At 30.3% G+C, this 26607-nt stretch overlaps 1 long non-coding RNA gene across 3 annotated transcripts in view; it reads right to left on the bottom strand.

The window, feature by feature from the left end:
* The window catches only part of LOC110282747 (uncharacterized), a 386528-nt gene extending 362222 nt beyond the window's left edge, over positions 1-24306 (bottom strand). Inside the window, exon 1 of one of the 3 annotated variants that reach the window (XR_015432450.1) lies at positions 23916-24306. This is a non-coding gene — a long non-coding RNA (uncharacterized LOC110282747). The remainder of the gene's footprint in view (positions 1-23915) is intronic. The other 2 variants (XR_015432449.1, XR_011636063.2) reach the window with 2 other exon arrangements.
* Positions 24307-26607: the final 2301 nt, after the last annotated feature.

Below are 26607 nucleotides of genomic sequence, written 5' to 3'. Positions count from 1 at the left end.
GATATATCCGCTTGCCAATCTGACCCAGGTGGTTTGTGAACCCCTGACACTCGATGCCCAGTAGAATTCCGATCTTGTAGAGTGATGCTGCTATTGTCTTCCCGGTATGCAGGTATTAGTAAACGGTATGCAACATTGTATATTTTAAGCCTTATATAAATACATTAAATCCGGCCATTTGCCAGACACTCGGTTGCCAGATTCCGTTTACCCGACAGCTCATTTGTCCGGCATGTACGTTTGCCCAACTGTTCATTTTCCTGGTGGATACGTTTACCCATTCAGGCTAGCTTGTAAGGAAAATAAGTAGAAGATTCTATTCAATTGTATAACGAGCTGTCGGGTAACTGAATGTCGGAAAAATGTAACAGACTCTAAATATGATGGATAATTCGCTATTACCGGAAGCGGCTTTATTTTTTAAAAAAGAAACCTGTTCCATATTTTTGTTTTAGTTTCGCTTAATAATTAACGTTAGAGAAATTAACGGATAAGTGTGGGAAATACGTTGCTCATTGATTTCACTAAAATGTTTGTTTAAACCCTGAACTATTACTTCCATTTTTACTTACTTTTTTTTTTACTCTTTTCTTTGGTTTTTATTTATTTTAAGAGCTTATGATAGAATAAAAGAATTAGAAATGTTTTGTTTCTAAACTCTGAAATTCATAATTTTGTATGTAGGGAAATTCTAGGAATTATTTGTTCCAAATAAAATTTCTAAATCTCACTGAAAAATCTGATACCTGAATGAAATGTATCGTATAAAGCAAACCTTGAAACCCATAAAAATGGAATGAAATGTGAGTATCTCAAAGATTTCATAAAATATCTATAACGTATGTTTTTATAATTTCATTAAAAAAAACAACCGTAATACACACAAATCCAAACTAAAATACAGAACAACTAAAAAGCGAGAGGAACGAGATCAAATTGCGAAACGCGTGGCATGTGATCCTCTCTCCTAGTTTTTGTATTAACCCTTAAGAAGAGATCATTCAAATATTAATTGCTTTTAACACTTAACTGAGTGATAATTACTACGGTACCGTGCTTGAGATGCGGTGGCTCAGGGGATAGAGCTCTTGCCTCCTAATGAGATAACCCAGAATCAAATCCAAACGATGACCGTGCACTACGAATTCTGCACCCGTTGTATCCAACCACATTGTTAGTGCAAAATATCTCCCGTGGCATATGGATCTTGAGTTAGAACTCCCTTGCTGTTGGGCTAACCATGGAAGATTTTCGAGGTTTCTCACGCCATGTAACGCAAAAGCTGATTAATTCCTTTAAAAGAAGTCATGCCAGAAGGCTAGTTTCTCCCAATGGTTTATCCAGAAATTCCTTTGTCTTCCGGGTTAGATTCAAAATTACAAGGCTGCGAAGTTGAACATTGATAGTTCACTAAATGGGTTGGGTGTTCAACACCAATTATGCAATAAAATAAAATGAAGACGTTGAGGGCTGCTGTGGCTCAAGAGATAGAGAGTTTGCCTTCGAATGAGATGACAGAGCGATGGATAATCGATATGAATTATGCTCCCGGTTCGGATTGACCACTGTGCTGATAAAAAATGCATAACTTTAATAATATAATGAAATAAGTATTTTTTTTTAAACTAAGTTTTTCAAGCATATAGAACAGGAGAAATAATTCTATTTTCCGACTTTAAACAAAAATAGTAAGGTGAATTACATTTGACGGAGACATCGAACACATTTTCTACCTCTGAGGCAGGTTTCTGTTTTACAATTTTATCCCAACATTTTTTTTTAAAGTAACAAAAGTAAAATTTATTTTAAAGAAACTGCGTTTTTCAACTCGTCTAAAAATGAGAAATAATTCTATTTTCAGACTTTTAACAAAAATAGTAAGGCGATTTACATTTCACAGAAGCATCTACTACTACCAAAAGAAACTTCTATGAAATTTTTTTCTATGTCTGAAATAGATTTCCATATTACACTTTTATGCTAACATTTTTTTAAAATAACTTATGCTAAATATTTAAAAATATTTACGTTTGTCAAGCAGACTGAAAAGGAGGAAATAACTTTAAGCAGGAAAAAAAGCAAGGTGAATTATAATTCGAAACTTCTATTACTCTACTTCGTACCTCTGAAATAGGTTTCTGTTTTACATTTACACTAAGATTTTCTAAAATATAACATAAGTTAAATATATATTTTTTTAAAAAGTATGTTTTTCAACCAGATTGAAAAAGAGAAAATTACTATTTCCAGACCTAAAATAAAAAACGTAAGATTAATTACTTTCCACAAAAACTTCTATCACTCTTCTTTGACCTCTGAGATTACTGTTTTATTACTTTTAACTAACTTTTTATAATATAAGTTAAATATTTTTCTAAACACACTTAAAGAGAAAATACTTTATTTTCAGACCTTAAACCAAAAGCGTAAGGCGAATTACTTTCGACCAAAACTTCTGTTTCAACCGAAAATTTCTACTTAGTCTTTTGAAATTGATACATTACGTTTCTTAACGAACCTAAAACGAAAAATAAAGATTTTTTTTTTCCTTTTTAATGTTTGTTAGCTTCTTTGTGATGAAGAATTTTAAATCGTTATATTTGTTTCCCCATCACATGTTTTCTAATTATATATAACAATTTTCTCTCGAATTTTGCGGGGAGTTTAATTTTTTTAAATATTTTCTCTCTGAAGTTTTGAAAACATAATATTAGTGCTCTTCCAAAACGCTTATAATACCGTATCTAAAAATACAAACACGGAAAATAATAAGATATGTTGCCACCTTAGAACTAAAAATAATGCGTAATAAATATGGAACATTCTCCCTCGGAAAGAAAGTTGCTGAGAGAAAAGTGGCGCTGTAGTGAAAAGGAGGTCTTTGTCTCGGCAGAGAAGAGCAACTGACAGGGCCACAAAAGCGCGGGCCCCATAAATCAAGTCGCATCGCGTGTCCATTTCCGCGGGCCCTGGACACCTTCCGATAACGCTTTTAATTGAACACCTCTTACTATACCTGGGGGCATCTACGAATGATGAGAAAAACCTTCTTTTCTACATCAAAATATATGGGATAAAATTCTGCTATGAAAAAGTTGCCTTTTTATTCCCTGTATATCAGACAAATTTAGAGCTGCACTTGTTGAAAAATATACTTTTTACAATAGTATATTAAGTTCACATAGGAACAATAATTTCCGCATTCATTATAAAACTCAGCTATGAAAAGCTTTGCTTTTCTTATTTTTCTTTGAAATCACTTAATTAGTGCTGCACTTGTTGAAAAATTCATGTTTTACAACAGTATATTAAATACACATGGGAAGAATAATTTCCGCATTCATTATAAAAGCTCAGTTATGAAAATTATCGTTATTTTCCTTCCTTGTGTGTCAGTAAAAATTAGCGCTGTACTTGTTGAAAAATACAATTTTTTTATTATTAAGTCCACATTGAGATAACAATTTCCACATTCATTATACAACTGAGCTCTGGAAAAATCTTTTTTTTTGTTGCTTTTTTCTCTCTCTCTCTCTCTCTTATATATTAGTTAAAATTAGTACTGCACTTGTTGAAAAATATACATTTTGCAATAGTATCAATCCACATTCACGAAGAATAAAACAGAACAAAATTTACTTAAGAGTTTAAAAAGTGTTCCTGAATTTCAAGAAAGATCTGAAAACTGATGAATTTGTATTGAAAAATGTTGCCAACAGAAAAAATAGCCCTCCCCCCGATTTTGCGTGAACTTTGACTTTTACTGTAGTAATTTAATTCTGGAGTTTAAATAAACTTAGCATTAAGCAAAGTTAACGTTTTCATTCATTTTTTAAATTTTGAATAGAATATTCTTTAGGAATCTTTTGCGTTTTTCTTATGTAATCAAATCTCTTAACCAACCTCTGAAACAATTCGAAGAATTGTTTTCAAAAAATTTTCTTTCTCCAATTTTCACTTCTATTCCAAATTTGAATATTTTCTAGGCATAACTTTTTTGCTGCTGCATTTTTTACTTTGAATTTTAAGAAAAGGTTGCAAATACGGGGACTTTAATGTCTTACGCAAACATTGCACTCACCCTTCCTTCTCCGTTTATCCTCAAAAATAAGAAATCACACACCCCAGTTAAGTGCTTACGTAATATTTGAACTGTCGCACAGTTTGAAAAGCTCTTTTTAGAACTTGTGGGGAGTGGAGTATTCGACCATGTCAACCGTCATCTATGAAAAGGTACCTCGACATTGAGTCGAGTTAACATGTCTTATATACTAGTGAATTGTAGTTGTAATTTTTTAGTGGTAGATACGCTACAAACTTATACAGATTTACTGGAAGAAAATATCTCAACAACCTAATGTTGAAACTTTATTTTGTTAAATTAATAAGTCATCTCCTTGTGTTGATTTGGGAGTAACAATATTTCTAAAGATTTGTAATTGGGGATGTTCTATGAAAATAGGTGAATCGTGATGGGTTATGTGTTCAATGGTCAATAATTAGACCTGTAAAAGTTCTAACCCTCCCTTCTTGAATCAAGGGGGAAAAGACATCGAAAGAAGAAAAAAAAAATTTAAAAGAAAACGGAAAAATTAAAATTGGAAAAAAAAGTACCGAAAAAAGCCTCTCGTGCGCTATTATAGTTTGTCGACGGTAAGAAATCCCCCCACCACAAAGCCTGAAGCCGTCTGCTGCTATGGAAACAAGAATAGCGCATTTAAGGAAGGGAAGCTTCTCTTCTTTCTAGGGCTAACACAGTAGACCGAAGAAAAAGATTCCCTTTCACTCGCCGACCCGAGCCAAAACCTGTTCTAAACAATGACCAAACACCCCTACTTGAAATAGTTATAACTCGTTACCATAGTCACCGCCACGGGTCCAGACGAATGGCTAGGGGAGTTCTTACTTTAGACAAACTATAGTTAAATTTAACGTTTTGATTGGAACCGTTGAACCTGAATTCAATGTAACTAAATACGTATGAGTTTAAATGAATATTTTTTTTAAAAATGAATATTGATATGAATGATATGAATTTTTTTTTAAATAATTAAGATAAAAAGTTGAATTTGAAAGCAAGTTTTAATATTTTATGCATTTTTAATTGTAAATACAATTATATAATATATAAAAATATTGCAACAAATATTGTATTGATTAATTTTTTAAAAATATCTTTAGTCTTCTAAGAAATTAATCTTTTGATAAAGTAAGAATATTGAAAAAATGATAAATGTATTTCAATTTAATAAAAAAAGTTTAAGAAATTTACTGGTCGAAAAATTATTATTTATATATTATTGCTATATGAAAATTCAATAATTGTAATTATTGAAATATAGAAGAATTTTAGCACTATCCAAGAGTTTTAATCATTTTGTTAAACAGTATGAGGTAGAGAAAGATTTTTTTTAGTAAACTTTCCGTTAATCCTTATGTATTATTTACTCTTAAAATATCTTATATTATCGGAATAAGTATTTATTTATATTAAGTTCTGATTAATCATCCCGAATTGAATCACTTGTTGAATTTTTCTAATTACTAACAAGGTACTTTTTTTCAATATACCTTTTACTTTAAATTTTTTAAAAAAAATATTGATCAAACAAATTTGCAGGAACTTTCTTTTTATTCTTGAAAATCTGCTACGATAGCTTAGCAGGAAAAAAAACTCAAAAATTTTTATTATCAACAAGTTTTTTTTTTCCAAATAATACTCCTCAGAAATAGGAATTATTTAAAGTTCTGGAGAATATTCTTATCAGAAAAAATAAACAGAAAAGAGGGGATGTTTCAATTTCGATCATTTTTTTCCCCAAGACAAATACAAGCTCCACTTTTAAAACCAAAGGCAAAAAAAAGAGTGAAATTCGAAATGATCAACATAAGCGTCAAGATAGACACAACAAATCTTGCATTTAGAGTTTAAAGAGCTTAATAGCCCAGATTTGATTTATATAATTGTCTTGAAAAATCTATGTTTAAAATATTGAACAAAAAAGTAAAAGGAAATTACAGATTTTTAACTAAAATAAATGATTTCTAGAAGTTTAAAGCGAAACAAAAACATCGCTTTAAAAACGTCATCAAATTATACTTTCATAACAAAATCTCTTTCAATTATTTATTTTAAGAACGATAAACAAATTTAATGGTAAAATTTAGACTGGAGAATTATATAATTTTTCAATTCGTGATTCATATCACGAAATTATATTTTGTCTGAAATTTTCTTGTATATTTAAGTAGTTGAAAGTAAATGGTTATTTAGGAACCAAAACCAGTTTTTGCCAAAGTACATATGATCTTTTTTTTTTTTTTAATATTAATTCAAATTTCTTTTTAGGTTTTTTTCTTTTTATGCAGTCTGTAATAGTACATAGACAGCGTAGTGTAATATTTTTATGGAAAAAAAGGAAAGATTTCACCACATTTTTCTTTTTCTTTGTGGTTTGAAATTGCCTTAGATAAATTTTCAGAGTTCCGAAAAAGAAAAAGAAGAAAATTATTCCAACTCATTAGAATACAAGCAGCAGTCAAGTGGAAATTTGTTACCTGTTAACATTCCTCAGGTGGAAATTCATTTTTGATTATTAGATCTAAGTTCTAATTGGTTAAGTTCACAAATGTTAGTCCGCAAATTGATTGAAAATGTGTAATTCAATAATGAAGTTTTAGGGAAAAATAATTCAAGCATCGTCAATAACCAGACGTCTAAAAAAGAGAAAAAAGTTCAACCCAGTGGCAAACTGTTAAGAGAAATCTCCTTCATCCTAATTTTCTGTCATCTGCATAAGTAATTTAATTTTTAAAAAAATAATAATAATAAATAAATTTAAAGTTTAGAGAAAATGGAGTTCAAGCAAACTTAGACTAAACCATAAAATTTCAAATGCTAGAAAGAAAAAAATTTAAAAGCATGAAATGCAAACAAATTACTTAAGGTTATTACTTAAGATTTCGTAGAGGGGAATTTATCTTGAAATAATTTAAAGCAAATAATTGTAAAGCAAAACACGATATGTAGCACCCAGTAATTAGCTTTGTTGTGAAAGGCAAATAAAGGGAGATTAAAAGCAAATGTATAGTAAAGTAAATATTGATAAAGTAGCGATCTATAACATAATTAATTAGCTATTTATGAAAAATAAAAAAAGAGCTTTTAAAATCAATTTTAACACAATAAAGTAAACACAGTCTGTAGCATAAGCAGCGGGGGCTCAGGGGATAGAGCGCTTGCCTCCCAATAAGGTAAACCGGATTAGAATCTCAGCGTTTATGGTCGATACGAAATCACATAGACCACAGTGCTGATGCAAAGTACATAAAGTCTCCGTCATATTCTGACCATGGGAGGTTTTCCTCTCCACGTAACGTAAAGTATTTCTCATAAAAAATTATTTCCCATCAAAATGTCCTCCACGAAATCAAATTTTTCCCATTACTTGATCCAGGAGTTCTCTAGTCTTCTGGATTGGGTTCAAAAATACAAAGTTATGGAGTTGCGCATTGGTAGTTGTAAATTTCATATTTAATATGCTACCTATTTGTTAAAACTCTAATTTGAAAATGTTGAACATGTGATTGAACTGTTGCGCGCACTTCGAACTTTGAGAGTGTCCCCAGATGCCCCTTTGCGTGGGCGGGGATGAGTTAAGCTAGTTATTGGTAGTTGTAAACTTAAAAGTGGGTTTGCTATTCAACGACGGGTGTATTATAAAGTAAAACAGAAATCTGTAGCATAGTAAATAACAATCACAAGCTCATATATAAAAAATTATTTAAGATGATTGAAAGCAAATCTAAAATTTTCATTGTCGTCCAAGCCTATTGACGTTTGAAATTGGCCTCGAGGAAATAAGCCGTTCAAACATATACTTAGCGACAAAATAAAACTCGCAAAACCCTAATTTTTAATGAAAAAAAGAAGAGAATAGAAATAATAATGATTACTGTTCTATCTGAATAAGTATTTAAGGAGTTAATAATCGATTATAAAATGTTCGAATGGTGAAAAAGAAGGCAATAAATGTTCGAAATATCGACTGTCAACCAGAGCGTTATTAATGCGCCTCATATCGAACCGTCGGTAAATAGCTAATTATCGATGATTGACTGAGGATAAAACGCAAAAATGACAACTCATTAGAAAGTCATTTATCATGAGCCTAAATATTAATTCAATTTAGGGATTTTTTTCCCCCTTTCCGTTAGCGGATGAGTTCAAATCAAAATATCGACTTTAATCTGCAGACTTAATTTTTTTTTCAAATCACTATTAATTGCTTTTTAATGTAGAATATGATTTATCAAAAAAGATGTGACAATTCATAACGTTACATATGCAAATTAGTGCAATATGTTGCTGGGCATATGCAAATTACATATGCAATTGGGAATTTTGTGTTAAGTTTATAATATCCCCCTAGCTTTTTAAACAGAACAATAAATTTACATTTCATATTAATATTTTTTTTAAAACGGTATTTTTTTATTTACGAATCAGTATGAAGATGTTTGGACAGAACTTCAAAACCTGTTTGATTGCCGGTCGAAACTTTTAGATGCTTCGAAAAATTATTTTTCGACTCTTCTATGTTTTCTGTTGCATTCATACAAATTTCTGACTTTTTTTAATTTTTGACGATTTTAAAATACAGAACACTCAATATGCAATAACTGGTAACAAGTAGTCTTCAGATTAACAATTATTGGAAAATTTATTCGGAGGACCTTTTTAAGTCTAGAAAAAAATAAGGTTTGTTTTGAAATTTAGGGTTTATTAATACATTTTAGCAAGTAAGTAATGTACTGAATGTAAATAAACTCTGCTAACAAAAAACAGAGCTCATCCTAACAATCTCTGCTTATGAAAGCGCTTTGAATTGAAATATTTGGCAAGACTTGTTTGGTGGATTAGACCTTCACAAGAAGTTTAGATAGTGTCATGAAATTTGTAAATCTTTTTTTTTCTTTGATATCCAAACAAATTTTGATTAATTAATAAGATGATTAATAATAAGATGATTAATAATAAGATGATTAATAATGAGAGAGAACATTGATCTCAAAACCAGACTCCCCCTAAATCATCGAGCATCACTGGCAGCGGTCAGTAAGCGGTTGGGTAGCCGTTTTTGAACAGCTTGCGAAGGGATCAAGAATGTGCGGAATCCGTCTTCGTTAAACTGTTTTACTGCAGGTCATCCAGCTACCAGAGCACGTCACCACAACCTCAGGATCAAAATAGCGATGGCATGTATTCAGATTATCCTCAGAGATGTTTCCGGACCAGGTATCGTAATGCACGGTGGCTCAGGGGATGGAGTGTTTGCCTCCCAATGAGGTGACCCAGGTTCGACAGGTTGGCTGTTTAATACGAATTCTACTCACGGTTGGCACCGACCACAGTGATGACGCAAAATATCATCATTCGTAGATATGAAAAATATCATAATTGTCATTAAAAAGAATTCCCTTGCAATTGGGCTAACCATGGAAGGTTTTCGTAGTTCTCTCCATGTTACGCAAATGCGGGCAAATTCAATTAAAAAGTCCTAGATGAAGGCTAGTTTGCCTCAATGTACTCCAGGACTTCCCTTGTCTTCTGGATTGGGTTTAAAATTACAAGGCTACGGGGTTGAACACTGGTAGACGTAAATTCAGAATTGAGTCGACTGCTCAACGCCGGTTATGAAATTAAAAAAAAAAAAAATTTCAAAATTTCAAAATAAAGAAAGATTTGTTTATTTGGAGAAAGTATACTCTTGCTTCTGAATTTCTAAATTAAAATATCACTTACGCTAAATAATTAGCATATTTAAGGTTTGGCCCTCGAACTACTAAGACTGAGACCTAGTGAGCAAATATCCAATCATTAGATAAAAGTTATTAAGGTGTTCCCGTTTTTTTTTTTTTTTTTCGTATTGTGCTCCTACTTTCCACAATAGTAATTTGCTGTATTTCACTAATATTTTTTTTTATCCTAGCTTAAATATTAATTTACAACCCTCAATTTGTTCATTTGTAAGAGAATCATACAAATATATTTTAAGGGCCATCATTAAGGAAAACCATATTTAATTTTCTGCTTCCCAAACTTTAAATAGCGGCAGAAAATGCGATTTTTAAGTCTCAGAAAAATATGGTCAAAATCAAACATTTGAAATGCCTGTTTAACGGAACAAAATCCTACATTGGGGCAAGCGTGCCATGCGTTGGCCTTCCATGCTCTAAAGCTACCACTTAACTCCTTCTAAGGCCCTGGTAAGTATACTTACTACCACTTTTTAAAGTCCATTATGAACTTTTTTACCACTTTTAATTTAGGTTTCCATTTGTTAATTACTTCAGCTTTCTTGAAGTGCGTTTGAATAAAATTGGTAACCATTTGTTAGTTTAAGAAGACGTATAAAAGTTATAAAATACATAATTCCTTTTGAAGTTCGTAGCATTTATAAAATTTATTTTACAAATAAAAAAAAATAAAAGTCGATAAGTTCCTAATATGTCGTGGTAAATTTACTTACCACCAAAAAAATGGCATTAAAATTTAGATTAATTTTTTATAAGCTAAATTAGTTTATTTGCTTATAACAATTACTATTCTTATATCAATTTCAATTCCAAAAATACTTTACCTTTACTAAAGATAAGTGGCCATTAAAGGGTTAAACTTTAACATTTTTAAAGCTCTCAAAACATGTCCAATTTTCCTATCTGAAGTTTGCAGGTAAGTGAAATTTTTTCATTACATAGTTAAGATATTTTTTCATCCCTAAGTTCAGACAATTCTTTTGAGAAAGATAGTATACGTATAAAGTATAGTGTAGAAAGATAGTATAGTATAGATAGAAAGACAGTAGTCTTTAAATGGATTATTTTCTACACTATGGGTGGATGTATGAATTTTTCGAAAGAATTTTAAAGAGCTCCTTCAAAAGGCTGTTTTTCGGAGCCTTTGCCATCGCATGAAATGCTGTACTTCAGAGCTGTTATTGTGATTGATGTGAGTTAGTAGCACCTATAGATGACTGTTAGGTTAAAATTTGTCCGTTTCCAATCATCACCACCCTTCATTTATGAAAATAGCGCAAAATGTGAATAGGAAGAAATACTACAGTTTTGAAAAAATGAAAAGAGTGTTTGTTCGAGCTCTTTAATATTTGAAAAATTACTCCATTGTCTGGGATCTTAAAAATTTGCAAAGAAAAAGCAATTATTCCTCAATTTTAATAATTTTCATCGTGGTAGAAAACTCTCACCAAATTGGCAGTTAAAAAAAAAAGAAGAAAATATTGTGACTGTTTTTAAATATCTGAATTATTTTCCTATTCTAAAAGCTTAGACAGCTTATTGCAGCAAGATGGAATATATAATTGAAATACGTATAAAGTTGTGCATCGCATTTAAGGCAATTTAACTCCGCTAAGGCTCGTTAAGGCTATTAACATTTAAACTGTGGATTTTTTCTTCTTTGGCGAACAGTAGCTTAATGTTGATAACGGCTAAATATACAACAACTTAATTTTTTTTACTTTGGCGAACAACAGAGAGAACATTTCTCAGGATTACTAAGCTTAAAACTCTCACCAAATTAGCATTTTTTTTAAAAAAAATAATAATTTTGTTAAAATTTATTTATCCATTTCAAAGTTCCAACAATTTTCGTTAGAAAAGTAATTGTTCTTTGTGAAGAATCTTTGCAAAACACACTAATAAAAACATCATCAATTAAAAAAAAAATTTTGTTGCTATGTTGCCCGAAACTTAGATTAATAAGCTTTTAAAGTTTAAATAATACTACTCTTTTTGAAAAAATAAATTAATCAATTGTTATATAATAGAATTTCCAGAAAAATTTATAAATAGAATAAAACTACTAATGATTCCAATTTTTTTTTTAAATATCACCTGAATTCTGCAGCAAAGACGGAAACTGTGTCAAGAGCGCCAGACTGACTAAGTTAGGAAATTGTCCATTGTTGAATTAAGCTGAAAATATGTTATTGTAAAAGATGGCTGGCAACACCCTTTATTGTCCGCCATTAAATTGAAATTTTCTTTTTCTCACGATATGTCGTCATATTTCGACAACGTGTCATCGAATAATAAAACTATTTCCATATCAATGAGTTGTTCAATTCATTAAACCTTTAAACATCATTTTACAGGAATTCAAAAGCTTCGTACTCTGTCATTTAAATAACACGAAATTAAGTGCTTAACACACATTCTAAAAGTATTATTTTAGTTTACTCTATACATTATATAACTGCCAAGTGTCCCGATTTCGTTAAAATACTTTTTTTAATAATTAAGGAGCTCGCAATATTTAACGATCCAGCTATATCTCAATGAAACATTAAAACGCAATGACTTAAAACAGTTTTCCATTGTCGTTGGCACATTCTTATTAACCTGAGAATCACGCGGTATGATCCAGTTTTTCAGATGAATGTTGATTTTTTAGGATGTTAATATTTGATAAAAATTAAATATATTTAATGTTTACCTATAAAATATTTTTTATCCCTAATTTAAAGATTTTTTTTTAATATTTATTTTTGCAAATAAAAGCCGCTTTTATTCTTTTTCTTCTTATTATTTTTATTATTATTATTATTTTGATTGTTATTCCAGCACTAAATACTTAAAACTAAAAGTGTTGTTTACATACTATAACATAATCTATGATATTATGTTATAACTAAACATGTTACGATAAACATATTAAAATCGGCATCTTATTAACAGCGTTTTAAATTATTATGTTGCTTTATATTACGTTATTTATCTATTATTATGCTGATGATTCTTTTTTTACTTTGATTATTATTCCAAATAAAAAGCTTAAAACTTAAAAATTGTGTTTCTTTATTATGACGTAATCTATGATATTGCCTTATTACGAAATATTTTAAACATTAACACATCATCTAAATTAGTATCTAAACTTATTAACCTTTTTAAATTATTATGTCGCTTTATATCAACTATTATGTCATTTTTAAATTTGGATTATTATTCCAAATTAAAGGTTAAAAGCTAAAAATATTTAAATCGGTAACTAAATATATTTAAATAGGTATCTAAACTTATAACAGATATAAAATTATGTTGTTTAAGAGTGAATTATATTATTATAAATTAGAGTTAAAGGCTAGTTATTAAATGGTATTTACCAATCGCAATCAGATCGAGCACCAAACAATGTAGATTGAATTTATTATGAAAGCCTGCTTTAAGAGCGAAATAATATTAGGATTGTGAATTCATCAAATTCGTTATAACAATAAGGTCTTAATTTTAAATGATGTTTTAATAAAGGGATTGTTTTAAAATGTTTTATGTGCACTGCACAAATAGATCTTAAAAGCGTGGTGTGTCGTAAGGGTGGAGGGGAAGTTCACCAGCGTAGGGGGCCGTTCAAATATTAAGCAAGGATATTTTCCTCCTCCCACCTGGTCAGCAAAATTAGGCAAATTATAAAACCCTGCTCATTTTTACGTCACGAAGCGCAACCAACCCTGTGTTTTGCTTTTTGACTTTTACTCTAGCAGTGCAATTTTATGAATACATTTTTTAAAAAAAAGACTCAACTTATCATGAACCAAAATTTATGTTCACTTATCTATTCAATTTTTTTTATTCTACAATATTTTTTAACTCCTTCAAGAAAAAATATTCAAACTCTTTCTTTACGAAAGTAAACTATTATTTAAAATTTCTCTAAATGTAATTTTTCCCAAATTTTGAGTTATATTTTTATTTAAAAATTATATTACTTAATTATAGTAGTAAAACTATTTTAAGCTAAGAAACAAAATTTATTGCGTAGCAATCATGGAGGTTGGTGTGCTGCAAACAGGAATGTCCCTCAGTAAGCTCAAATTACTAATATATATATATATATATATATATATATATTCAAACCCACATAAAGGATATATAAATAATACTTATATTACGGCATTTACTTTTTCTTAGCTCTATTTAAGCTATTTTCCTCAAATGATGCATACATACTCACCAATATGTAATTTCTTCCAAATATGTCGTATGCCGTCATAACAGTTTTACAAGTGCTGCCAATAATCCAAGTAGGGCCGTGGGGGCTCAGGCGACAAAGCGTTCAAGGGGGGATCGCCTTGTAATGAGGTGAACCGGGTTCGAATCCCAGCGATGACTGCTGAATACGAATTCTGCCATCGGCACACGCCGACCACAGTGATGGCTTAAAAGTATCCCCAGTAGTATAAATATCAAGGATTAGAGTCTCTTTGCAAGTCTGGTCTGCCGCGGGAGGTTTTCGTGGTTTTCCTCGCCGTGTAACTCAAATGTGTTTCCTAAAAAAAGTCCTCTACGAAGACAAATTTCTCCCAATACTTGATCCAGGAGTTCCCTTGTCTTCTGGAGTGGGTTCAAAATTACAAGGCTACGGAATTGAACATTAGTAATTGTAAAACAAATATTGGGTCGACTGTTCAACGACAGTTATAAAATAGAATGAAACAATCCAAGTAGAAGAAGAAAAGATCAAAAGACTTATGTGCAAATCTATTGTTAAAATTGGTCTATTTGCTTTATAGTCTATTTTGCCTATAATCTATTTTGCTTTATAGTCTATTTTGCTTTATAGTCTATTTGGAAAGTTTGATGGGATATTATGACATATATGTCCCTTAAGGTTTGAATCAGTTAAGAATTAAATTACTTTTTCAAAATTTACGGATCTAAAAAAATTTTGAAGACGTTTACTGAAAGATAATTAAGGTTGGTTTTTTCATGTAGACATTTTTTTCTGATTAAGAAAGTTTTTGTGTCTGATTTTGCAACATTTGCATTTATTTTAGTTTGTTTTATTTCATTTCTTCTCCAATTGCATCTGAACAACTCATTAATATTTCAAAAACGATCGTCACTTTAAAACATTTACGAACTCCCTGCTTTATTATCAACTATGTGAACTTAAGAAGACGCGGTACCGTAGGAGAAAGCCTTAATGGTAATGGCTTTTTTTTTTTTTTCAAATTCTCAAAATGCAGGCAAATTGTGAGGGGATTTAAAAATTAAAAAATAATAGTTTGAATCTTACAAAGAAAAAATCTTGATCTTACTAGCGTTAATTTTTTTTTTTTTTTTTTTTTTTTTTGTACAGAACAGCAATTCTTCATTCAAATGAACTCTTCATTCGTGTAATCCTGAATGATATTTCCACTATTTTCATGTGTTTTTATATTTTGAAAATTTTTTTAATTTTACATAGTTTACTCGTAAATTATCTGAGCTCTTTAAAAAAAAGTGGAATGAATTGAACATCAGGTGATTACGAAGGTTATGGTCTGATGAGCCCCCAACTAAGTTTCAATCAAAGTAAAAATTTTTAAAAAAAATTAAAAACCTCGTTTTTCAAGCTAAGTCAAAAACAAAAAATTTTATTTTTGTGTCATTTGAAACAACAAAAAAAATTCCAGTGAATTCTAAGGGTAATAAAAGTCTCTTATTAAAATAGATTCACCCCAAGTTCTTCATTTTAAATTAAACAAAATTAAAGATCAAGCACCAGGCTAGTGTAAAGTTAATTGCAGTTTTATAAACAGAATTCGGCGAAAAAACTCGACATGTTATTTTTAATATAACTTTACTTAATAACAGGCGTTGAACAACCGACAGAATTCTGAGTTTACGACTAGCAATGTTCAATTCCGAAGCCTTGTAACTTTAAACCCAATCCAGAAGACAAGCGAACCCCTGGATCAAGCATTGGAACAAACTAGTCTTCGTGGAGGACTTTTTGATGGAATTAATCTGTATTTGCGTTACATGGAGAGGAAAACCGCGAAAACCGCCCACTTAGCCCGCCTAAAATACTTGGATTTTACACTACTTTACTAAATTTATTATTTTCTTCACTTTAATGTTGCGTGTGATAGTTTGCACCAAATAGTGGTTGAAGTTTTGATAAGCAACAAAGTGGAGGAAAATTCTGGTTGAAGTGATTAGAAAAGATTAAAGCCTATATAATTACCTGCATAATTTAAGCTAATTATTTTTCCCATTGGCAGTCAACAATAAATCTCCGAATAAACATACCCCTTTTTTAGGCAAAAAATACGAAATTTGCAAAATATTAAATTAACATTAAAAACCTTATCTTTCGATAACTCCGCCTGATCAACCTATTTTGGTCATATTTTCTGAACTGTCTCTATTCCCTTATTTTAATGGTCGAAAGCAACTCAAATCTACAAAAAAAGGGTATGCTTTTCCAAATAAATTAAATTTTTCTGTCTGATTTTGTTACTAATAATCAGTTAGCTCTATTATTTTATCATATTTGAGGTTAAACTGTAGAACTATGACGATTGGTTCTCAGTATTTGAAAATCACAGGGGGATTTTTTTTTAATAAATATTTTATTTAATTGCGAGTTAAGTAAAAATCACAACCAGGGTTGGCAAGGTTTAGGACAGAATGGATTAATCCACGGTTTAAACCGTCCTGTCCAAAACCCCTTTGTCCAAAACTGTCCTAAACTGTCCAAAACCCTTTTACTCAAATTATGTCACAATTTTATCTGAACAATATTTAAGAGGTAAAATAAACATAGAACTAATAACATATTGATAATTAAATATACTAGAGAATATTTGTTTTTAAAAGTATAATGTTTTATTAATATTGTTTGACTCTTCAATTTAAACAAAGGAAGATTAATCAGTAATCTAGTTCAATTGGTCCTCTCATTCAATAGTACATAACTGAAGTTTGACCTTGCCATACAGGTTAAAATATTAGGGACTAAGTGCTTGGTTCGTCATAAACAGGTTTATTTATTTATAGTACTATTCAAGAATACTTTTATTTCATTCATGTTCAATTCTTTTAGCATAGGGGTGATACATCAGTGTCAGTAACTGAAACTGATGTTATGCCCTTCAAAACTGTTAATACATTTTTCAGTTATTTTGCATTTTCAATTTAAACTAATGTATTTATATTTAAAAACAATTTTTTTTTAAATAGATGTCTTTTTTATCATCCTGTGATGCAGAAATTATCAAATTTTTTTAAAAAAAATATTGTGAAAAATAAAAGGTTAATTTTTTAACAAATTTAGTATTTTTTTTAAGAAAAATTATTATTTTTAATATTGCCATATTTATCCTTATGCATAAATATTATTTATCAGTATTAAAATCATAGTTATATTTAAAGGATTAGGTATTCACTTTTGTTGTTCACTGAATTGTGGAGCTTCAAAAATAATTTTAAGCCTTTTCCTATTATATTATATTATTTTCTTTTAATAAGTTATAGTAAATTGTATAAAAAATATCAAATATTTATTGATACATGTAATTATTATGTGTACAATGGTTACACCTATAGAATTTTTACCTTTTAACAAAGTTCAAGGTTTTGGACACTTTAAGACAGTTTAGGACAGTATTACCCAGTTTAGGACAGTTTTACCCAGTCTAGGACAGTAAAACCCAGTTTAAGACAGTAAAACCCACGTGTCCTGTCCAAAACCAGTTTAGGACGTCCAAAACCCCAACCCTGATCACAACTAGTTTAAATGTACAAGAATTAAAAATGGCTATTGCCTACAGAAATTTGCAAAAAAATGAACCACGCTACTAAACCAATTTTGATGGGAGAAAAAACGGAAGAAAGAAAAAGACATAAAAATGAAAATAAAAAAGGTAGCTGGTCATGGACATGGACCTACATGTATTTGCAGAAAGTAATCCTTCCCTTACTCCCACTCCATAGGTGTTCAATTGCAAGCCAGTTAAACTTTTGAAAATGCATTGACAAGTCTACAGCTTATCTAATTAGTCCGACAAACGCTATGCAACGTTTTATCACCGCATATCTTTTTTTCTACACCGCATATCTTTTTTTCTAGTTTATTCTTTTTGATAATACGAAAAAATATCGTCTTTGAATCATCAATAAGTCAAAAGAAAAAGTTTAAAAACTTGAAAATTACAACTTGAAAAATTGTAGTAACAAAAATTTTCTAAGAGAAGCTCTACAAATAAAAAAAATTGGATTTCTACAAAAATTTCTATCACTTTTTCGATTATCATTCGATTTATTACGCACTTTAGACTTATGTTTTTTTTTTTCAGTGATAGTGAACTAAAAAGGAAATTTTTAAAACAGTAAGAAATATTATAAAAAAACATTTATCAGAACTTTAAAGCGTAATCATTAGGTTTTCTAACCTTTAATGTATCTGCTTATATCATTTATACGTTGCGGCGAGCAAAATTATTTTAACTCTAATTTATACTCCATTTAGCAAAAATATTTTCTAAAAATATGCTAATTCTTTCGTAGATGGAAAAAATTCATTCCCTTTCGTAACAAAAATTGAAAATCGTTTCAGGAGTCATACTCCGTATTCGACAATTTAGTCAAGTTGAACAAACTCGTTACTCAAACTCAAATTGACCAAACTTTCTAAATAAATAAATAGTTTTTCACTTCTATAACTAAATCATTTCTATATCAAAGAATATATCAATTGTATTAGTACTAAGAACCTTACGCGTATTATTGTAGCATATTATACTTATTTAGCATGCATATAATGCACTCAGTTACATTGAAGAATACATAACACAATTGTGATATAACAAAAACGATCTAAAATTTCGCGTCTTTGGCACCAGTGTTCTGCGTCTTAATTTTTTTTTTAATTTATTATAATTCTTTTTTTTAAATAAGAGGGCACTGTATCGCGGGATAAAAATTTCAATTCAGATTTCAGTTTTAACTCCATTGTATTTTAAACTTTTAAGTACGGAAAAAAAGTTCAGGTAAATCTGGAGCAAACCACACTGTTAGAACTTTCGTTCTAAAACTACGGTAAAATAACCGGCAGCAATCTGTCTATTAAATTAACCATAAAGTTTAAGGTAAAGAGCATTTATTTTTTTACTTTTACCGTGTTCAAACCGTTTACTACTAGTATGATTAAAAAATCATGAATACAAAGCTATGCTGTTTTTTACCCATTTGTCACTAGCATGATTTCAAAATCTGCCATCTATGCGTGAATGAGAATATCGCATTTTAACAGTCCAGGGTCACAAATTAGAGAGTGATGAACATTGAAAACTCTTCATGCGTTGAAGAAATGGAGGAAATATTGTGGTGTCAACGCTGGTTATCGAACCCCCGTTCTGTCGGTCATGAGATTGAACCCTCTCGGCTATAATATGTACCCATCTGCATGAAAATAAGTGGCTTCATTAGGTGGATCTAGTTTGTACTGGTACTTCTATTTACGTCGCATTAGAGCTGCACAATGGGCTATTGATGAAGAATATAGAATATATAGAAATATCTATGACGATGATCCGGATACAACATACATACGTCACATCCCGTTTTATAGGGAGACACATTCACACACCATCCATCCATCCGCAGATAGTAATTTTGACCTAAACCAGAGCACGATCAATCTCCGATCCAGTAACCCCAGAGATATTGATTTGTTATGGGAACTTGGAGGACTTAGTGACCCCGACACATTAAGAGTGCACCAGTCACCATTTTGTACACGGAGTTTTCGGCCTGTGAAGAACCCGCGAGATATTGGCGCAACACCCTAGCAGCCAAGATCTAGTTGGTGCGATAAAATTCTGACTGTTTAAACCGTATCCGGTGAAAGAAATTAATAAAGGTTTTTTTCTCCCAGTTAACTGTTTGAATATCTTATTATTTATGACTATTTGACTGTTTTGTTTGAATATGATAAAAAAAACGATTACGTAAATTGTTATTTAACCATTTTTTCCAGAAAATTAACAGTGCGTGAAGTTTCAAATTCCGAAGTGTTTTCAAAATATCAATATACAAACAAGTTATTGAAAGACAATTTTTCTACTATATAATCCTAAGTAATCCTGACATAATTTGTTTGCACATTTCGATATTTTTAAAGACAATTTTAGTATTTGAAACTTTGTGGAAACTTGGTTTACCTTAACTCGCTGTTTCTATACTTCAACGTTTAAATTAATTATGTAGGGGAAAGAGAATTTGTCATGAATGGCTTTTCCCGCGGTATAGCAACCTCGTAACTCAATTTCTTCCATTCTCAAAGTTTATTTTGCAAAATTAAGACGTTCTTGTACACCATAATATATTAGATATACTTTATTTTTCTAAAATAAATTTAAGGCATTTTTATACTATGGTGGGTTTTCCGATCCGATCCGATGGAGGGTTCTCCGATTAAGTCCCGCAGTGGACCGATCGTTAAGACACGGTTCTCAGGAGATCACCGAAGTCAAGCATCACTGGCTGCGGTTAGTGTGCGGGTGGGCGACCACTTGGATTAGACTGCGTATGGACCGAGGGAGTGCGGTGTTGGTCCTCGCTAAACTGTTCTACCGTCAAGTGTTCGACTTCGCATGCAGGTCGTCGGGCTACCGAAGAGGGGGTGCCCTCTCCTCTGCAGAGGATCAAAATTATGATGGCATGTCTTCATCCTCAGGGATGTTTCCCAGAGTGTCGTCAATAGCCCATAGTGCAGCTCTAGTGCGACGTAAATGAATTACTTTTACTCTAATAATAGAAAATATAAATTTTTTTATGTAACGCCTTTTTATTTAACACTGAAAAATTTTGCAGTAATAGGTTAATAAATGAAAAATATAATTTTATCCCCCAAAAAAATTTGTAAAGGAAGCCGTAAAAATATCAGCAATGGTTAAGAATACTTCATATTTACTTTAACTTTCAACTTTTACATAAATGTGTCGCATTTTTATGCAAATCACTTATGCAAAAAATATATGATTAGGACTCTCAAGAGCCCGCTGAAGAATATTCAAATGATGATAAACTAATTACTATAGTAATTGAAAATTTTTGCAGCCATTTCAGTTTAAATAATATTCAACCCCGTGCATATCACATTGAAAAAAAAAAGTATGGTCAAAACTACTAGATGGTAAAATAAACGGTCTTACTTTAGCGGCCTAACTTTACGGCAACACAACAAACGTAAGAAAAGTATTTGAACAGCGCAGCTTTGGCTAAGGTAAGGTGAAGAGATTTACAAACCATGATTTGAGAACAAATCAGCGGAGCTTCCTCGAAGCACATTATGAATTCAAGTAATCCATACATATATGGAAAATATTAATTTATATGTACAGCAAAGATTTTTTGTTTTTAAATTGGTAACTAATATCAGGTAACTAACTTCATCAAACTTTATTTCCTTACTCAGCACCGTTTTGAAATATTATATAATATTTTGCATTCAAACGCACACGTAAAGTAAATAAATGGTTAAGTACATGATTATTAATATTTGTTAATTTTTTGCTGAAATTATTTTCAGATGAGTATAGCGTTTTCATCTGTTAATATCAGTACGTTTTTTTTTCTCTTTTTTTTCAAATTTTACTGCATATATATAAAAAAAGAGCAAAAATTTTCGGAGAAATTCGAAGTTATTTGGTAACACCTGCTAAAATTCGGGAACAGTTTCTGCCGTCAAAGAATCTAAAAGTTTTTGAGAATAACAAAGGAAATTTGAGGGCTGTGCTCAAGACTTGAGGACGTCTTATCACCTTAAGCTCAGATGAAGAAATAATGCTACCTACACATTTAGCGTTAGGCGCTCTGTGCTACTAGCTTTTCAACTATTCAATCTAACTTTCAATGTTTTCATGCGCAAAGTCCGATCAGCCAACGTCCAACAAACAAGGCGCACGTTAAATCTGTTGTGGCAGCAAGTCCTCTCATTATTTATGGTGTGGAAGTTTGGAGAGAGGGATATCATCTCAGACGCTGACCACGTCATTTGATAAGGGATGAAATTACATGGGATTCTCGTCATGGCTGTTTAAAGAGACATAATGGGACTAGGTACCGTAAACATAATGGGACAAGGTGCCATGTTTGAGTGGTGTGTAGTTTGCTAATGCGATCGCCACCAGGGAGTAACAGATCATAAAAAGTTGTTGTACGGCGTGGACCCATTCATCCACAGACCGTAATTTTGACGTGAACCAGAGGTATAATTTGTTAGGGGAACATGGAGGACTTTGTGACCCAACAGATTTAACGTGCACCAGACACCATTTACTAAACTGGGAATCTTCGGGAGTCTGGATTCAAACTCTCACGAGCGAGAGTCCAGCGCCCGGCCTACCAGGCTATCCCGGTCTCAGGTCACAAGAAGTAGCTTAGAATTTAAGATTAAATACCTCTAATCACAATATGGATAGATTAACACATCGGAAAAAAAATTTTTTGAAAGATCCTGCTTAAAAATTAATTAGTATTAAGCACTTCAGAATATTTCCAAATCTATTTTTAACTCAAATTATTTCTTTCAATTTAATGTTTTAAAGATGATACCTTTTGTATAAACTAGACAAACTTATAATATTTATTTACTATAAATCAATCGAAACCGCTTTTCTTTACTATAACTCAGTTTTAAAACGATCTCCCATCTTGATTGAAAACAAACTAAATTCCGTCTAGGTACAGAAGATTTTAATTTTAAATTGAAGAAGAAAAAATGTGGTTTTTAACAAAATATTTTAAAAAGCTCCCATTTTCGAAATTTTTTTTCTCATCGCCAATTTTCAAACCCAAATCCGAAAAATAGATTAAACACTTCGTGGTAATCGCAGTGAAGACAAATTTTAAATTATTGTCGGAAGTTATAAAGTTTGCATGTCAATTTTTTAACAGTTTTTATAATGAAAAAGCGAAAGCTTTGATGTTAGTAGAAACAGCTCGATTAAAAATTATTTTACGCTTGAATCAAAAATTTATCAAGTAACAACATGATAATGAATCTTTATACTTTATAAATTTCATTTGATTATAAAAAGTAGATTTCATGAAAATTTGAAAACGGAATTTTGAAACGGAAGTTTTTTGTTTCGCCACTTTATACAATAATCACCGGAGTTATTAATCTATTAACCCATTTCACCTGATGATGACAAGAGTTTCGAATTTTAAAATTTTGCTACCTTATTTAAGTGAGACCACAGGAGTTAAAAATTTAAGTTCTTTTACCAGAGTTATTAATCTGAAGAATCTTAAAGTTATCCTTATCTATTTCATTTGAAGTAAACAAAAGTTGAGAATCTCAAAATTCTTGTTTTCTGATTATATTCAGAGTTGTGAATCGTAAAAGTCATCCGTTAATCCGTTTCAGCCAATAAGGGCAAAGGTTTGTGATTTAAAAGCTCTGTATTCATCCATTTTTTCCCGATGATCACAAACTGACGAATCTAAAAGTTAATCGTTAAACTATTTCATCTACAGATGACAAAAGTTAAGAATAGTAAAATTTTTGTTAAACCAATTATGATGTTAAACTCTCTATAAATATACATTCCATCTTATATTCACGCAAGTGTTAAGAATTATAAAGTTATCCGTTAATTAATTTAATTTCAGGTAGACCAAATTTGTAAGACTTCATCAAATAATTTCTATATGCTAAATATTATGTCGATTATAATTATATCAACAATTCTAATTATTCAATAATCTTATTTATTACGTTGTTTGTTTCGATTATTTATTTATAAACAAGATTTAGGCAAATTTAAAAGCGTAAAGACACACTAAAACCTTTTTAGAACAAATTTAAATATGAAACCATACGAAAATATTCAAATTTCTTAGTTTCTTTTCTGTCAAGATTAGGAATCGAATTGATAATCCTGGAAACTTTTCTTTGTTCATACTTTTAGCCGAATAAACTAAAATGGCTAAGCGAAAAAACACCTTTTTATATTAAATACTCCTTTAAATTAATAAACGATCTGAAAATTTCTTCAAGTGCAATTAATAAATAATATTATTAATTTATTCAAAACAATATTTGAAAAAGAACTTACCCTTCACCGTCATCAAAAATAATTCCAAATCACATTCTAAAAATGGTAATCCAAATGCGACTAAATAAATAGATGCATGCACATTGCTTCAATAAAATGACACTGTTTCCAATAATTATTTTTTTCGTCACTTTTCTACGCGATCAGAAAGTCATCAGTACACTGAAACTGTATTCGAACGGCCGAAGTCAAAAGATTCCGAAAACTCTGGTCGCAGCGCCATCTGAATGCGCAGTGGAACAAATGTTTTCGTCGGCAAAGAAAAGATGCGCAGCCAAAACAAAACATTTTCCCTCCCTTTTGATGGGACTTTCATTGTTTGGCGCGCTTCGGCCACAATAGAGTTCTCAGAATGTAAGGCCTGATTACTAAGCCCGTCTTTCAAAGAACTTCTATAGAGTTCTATGTGGATAAAGAGAGTATAAAGCAGGTTGAATTTTTGCTGAGTTATATTTGCGTTTGCTCTAATTTAAGGAATGAATTGGGAAAAAATGTAATCCTTATTTATGTATTTTCCATTTATGAAAAATTCTTTTCTTCTTTCTTTATTTTTTTTAATATCTTTTAAAAGAGCATAACTATTAATAATGCAATTATTATTTTAAATTGAAAAACGTTGTCATGTTTATATGATTTTACTTGCTTATTTTCATTTATTCATTTAAAAAATTTGATCAGCTTACTAACCTAGGAAAAAGGGAAAAAACTGTTGTAAAGCTATTTCATTTCTATCTATTTTTCTGCAGAAGTGGGTTATTTAAGACAACCATCTTTTTTTTGTTATAATATATATAATATTTACAGTCTAAAATACTCAGAAGAAAATATATGTTGCAATTGTTTACAACTTGTAGCAGTCACGGATATTTTAGTTCTTCTTAAAACAAATAAGAAATAAAAACTTTTTTTTTTCTTTTTCATTTTTTCACCGGAAAGTTACGGTGATAAATTTTATCGAGCTAATCTTTCCTTAAATATCTTCTAGGAAATTTGTATTTCTTAATTTTTTTCTTAATTGTTTTTAAGTTGTTTTTTTTTTTCTCCGCTGACTTAAAAAGAAATATCAGCATAAGTTTATGTGCAATTTATAAATTTTATCTGACTTTTCTCAATCTAAATCGGATCCAATCTATCAGGGAATTGGAGAAGCTAAGGTTCGATTTCAGGTAAATTAAAAAAAGGCAATTCTAAAAAATACTGATTAGTAATTCACTACAACGAGTATATAAACTTATAACAGGATATTTATCCTTGTTGTACCATAGTTTTATAAATATATGGGAGACTCTATGGTGGAAGAACCACCCATGTACACAGTTAAAAATTATAACCTTACACAATACAGTTAAAAAAATCATAATTTTACTCCTTTTTTTTTAATAATATGAATAAAGTTATTATGTATCATCACACATTTAGTACTCAGATATTTCAGGCATTGATACATATTTACAAAGTAAATATAAATATAGGGGAAGAAAGGGTAGGTTAGATACTAGGAATCCTATGAAAGAATCATATGTCTCAGTTAGGGTGCACCATTTTTATTACAAAAATTTGTACTCTAGCACTGCTACGTAATTTTTGGAACTCTACTATTTTACTTTCTAAAAGTTGTTTCTATAAATATAGAGCAAAAAATTGCAATTATTTTACAAGGCTAGATCTCTAATTTAACATTACTTGCAGCTGTTTAAGTTTATATGATAAGGAGAGAAATTATTCAGATCTTTTGTGACACCTAGAACATTGGGTACATAGGTCAAAAAACCGGGGTGAGTTTGACCACAGGAATAATTTTGAGGAACTTAATTATAAGTATTATTCTAGCTCTTTTCGAGTTACACAGTTAATACTCTTATTGATGTACTCATAATAATAATTTAAATTTATATACATATTTTTTTAAACAATTGAAGTTACACAACCCTGAAATGAAAAATAACAAGTTTAATAGCTTAACAAATATCTCATCTCTCTCTCTCTCATACATATATATATATATATATATATATATATATATATATATATATATATATATATATATATATATATATATATATATATATATATATATATATATATATATATATATATATATATATATATATATATATATATATATATATATATATATATATATATATATATATATATATATATATATATATATATATATATATATATATATATATATATATATATATATATATATACAGAGATGCCAACTTGCTCCGGACAGCAAATATATATTTTAAATTGGTAGTTTATCAATTGTGATTCTTGGTTTAATAAATTCAATTTAGTGGGTTTTTATCCACCACTATTTCTAAACAATTCGTAGGCTTATATAATTCACCTCTTTATATTATTTATTTCGTGCTATACCTTTTAAAAAGCAAGCAAAAATAGCCAAATATTTGCAAAATTTATTTTGTATTTAGCTACCGTTTTACTAATTATTTTGGCTTGTCCGGAGCAGTTGGCATCTCTGCATATATATATATATATATATATAATAACAGGGTTACATCCCTGTTATCATTGTTCAGCTTGAAAAATTCAGTCGTAAGCCATAATACGTTCTCAAAAGGTTTATTTAAAGGTAGGCTGGTGGTTATAACAGTTCACATCCCCACTCCACAAGGGAGGGGGTGTGGATAAAACTCCGGATGGTTCCGGCAGATCTTTT

Source organism: Parasteatoda tepidariorum, chromosome 3 (assembly GCF_982258835.1).
Source record: "Parasteatoda tepidariorum strain Cologne lab strain chromosome 3, Ptep-v5.0, whole genome shotgun sequence".
In the NCBI taxonomy this organism is placed as follows: Eukaryota; Metazoa; Arthropoda; class Arachnida; order Araneae; family Theridiidae; genus Parasteatoda; species Parasteatoda tepidariorum.
This window is presented reverse-complemented; position numbering and strand designations above follow the sequence as displayed.